Genomic DNA, 2,546 nt, shown 5'->3' with positions numbered 1-2,546 from the left:
TAAATCGAGCAGGTAAACACAATCAGGTGGGCCCAAGGAGTTCACATACTTTCAAGCAGCACTGTATATATAAAGGGCTGACTAACGATTACACATTTTAATCAGATTAATCACAGGGTAGCTCCGGATTAATCATGATTATTCACGATTCATTTTCCCGTTCAAAATATGCCTGAAAAATACTGGATAACAGAAGGTGGATATACATTTAAAACTGTTTTTTTAATCATGGGAAATCCACATGATCCTGTATGGGTTAACCTTACCCTCTAACCCTCACACCCTCACACCCTCTAACCCTCTCACCCTCACACCCTCTAACCCTCTCACCCTCTAACCCTCTCACCCTCTCACCCTCTAACCCTCTAACCCTCTAACCCTCTAACCCTGTTAATACTGAGAAATACTTCAAATCAAACTAAAACATGCCACGCCATAATTCAATTATGCTTTCTCTTTGCTACGTCTGAGCAAATATAGAACGGCTTTTATAAAGTGAATCAATGGTTCTGTGTGTTTTCATCCCATATGTGCATGACAATAATTTCTGGTCAAGTTCTGCATTCCTGCATACAACTTGATTGCAGTCCGTGTGTGTGTGTGTGTGTGTGTGTGTGTGCACGCGCGCGTGTGTGTGTGTGTGTGTGTGTGTGTGTGTGTGTGTGTGTGTGTGTGTGTGTGTGTGTGTGTGTGTGTGTGTGTGTGTGTGTGTGTGAGTGTGTGTGTGTGTGTGTGTGTGTGAGTGTGTGTGTGTGTGTGTGTGTGTGTGTGTGTGAACCCTTTGCTTCTGGACTGATGACCGTGTACTGTCCTTGACTGAACCAAAGACCCTGAACTTTTGCTCCATGTTTTCCTTCCTCTGTTTGAGCCTGAAATATAAATGTACATGTAATCATATTTCAGTTGATTGAGTGAGTGTGTGTGTGTGTGTGTGTGTGTGCGTGTGTGTGTGTGTGTGTGTGTGCGTGTGGTAAATCAGCCCGTGTTCTGCTTACTTTGTGCCTGATAGCGACATTATGTTGATGTCCCGTATGAATCGGGACAGTTGTGTCCTCGGAGCTCTGAGCAGATGATGTTTCTCCTGTTGAGACACGATGTCACTAGCAGATCAAAACACAAACACGCTGCTGCATCGGCTGGCCATGTGCCGCTGTGCATCACCATTATGCCCAGTATATACAGCTCTGGAAACAATTAAGAGACCACTCAGTGTCTCTCGTTTTACTATTAATAGGCATATGTTTGAGTAGAATGAACATTTTGGTTTTATAATATAAACTATTGACAACATTTCTGACAATTTCCTTCCAAAAATATTGTCATTTAGAGCATTTCCATTAAGTAATGTAGAGATGAAGATTGAAGAAAAATCCAGACTGGTCTCTGAATGTTTTCCGCAGCTGGATATATACACTCACCGGCCACTTTATTAGGTACAGCGGTTCATTTTCTTGTTAACACATATAACTAATCAGCCAATCACATGTCAGAAACTCAATGCATTTAGGCATGTAGACCTGGACCAACTTATTGAGGTTGAAACCAACAACAAAATGGGGAAGAAATGGGTTTTAAGTGACTTTGAACATGGCAGTGTTGAGGGTGCCAGGAGGGCTCAGCTGGTATGAGTATTTCAGAAACTGCTGATCTACTGGGATTTTCACTCTAAACCATCTCTAGGGTTTAAAGAGAATGGTCTGAAAAAGAAAAAATATCCAGTGAGCGGCATTTGTGTGGACGTAAAATGCCTTGTTGATGTCAGAGGTCAGTGGAGGATGGGCAGACTGGTTTGAGATGATAGAAAGGCAACAGTAACTCAAATAACCACTCGTTACAACCAGAGTATGCAGAATACCATCTCTGAACTCAAAACACGACCAACCTTGAAGCAGATGGGCTACAGCAGCAGAAGACCCCACCAGGTGACACTCCTGTCAGCTAAAAACAGGAAAATGAGGCTACAATTCTCACAGGATCACCAATATTGGACAAAAGAAGATTGAAAAATCATGCCTGGTCTGATGAGTCTCGATTTAAGTTGCGACATTCAGATGGCAGGTTCAGAATTTGGCGTAAACAACATGAAAGTATGGATCCATCCTGCCGTGCACCATCAACCATGCCATGTTCAAAGTCACCTAAACCCCCTTTCTTCCCCATTCTGATGCTCGGTTTGACTTCAGTACATTGTCTTGACCACGTCTAAATCCATAAATGCATTACATTGCTGCCATGTTATTGGCTGATTAGCTTTTTGTTTTTATAAGCCATTGAACAGGTGTACCTAATAAAGTGGCCGGTGAGTATATATTATAGATATTTAGTGTGAAATACTTTTTTTTTAATTTTCTTTTATTAAGATATGTTTTGGCATTTTTATGCTTTTATTGATAGTGTAGAGACAGAGTTGAAATGGGGCATAGAGGGGAGTGACATGCAGAGAACGACCGCGGGCTGGAATCGAACCCGGGTCCGCTGCTGGCCGAGGCCCATGGGGGGGGACGCCCTACCAACTGAGCTAAGGGCCCATGGGGGGGGACGCCCTA

Source organism: Ammodytes marinus, assembly GCF_949987685.1.
Source record: "Ammodytes marinus genome assembly, chromosome: 1".
NCBI lineage: Eukaryota > Metazoa > Chordata > Actinopteri > Uranoscopiformes > Ammodytidae > Ammodytes > Ammodytes marinus.
This window is presented reverse-complemented; position numbering follows the sequence as displayed.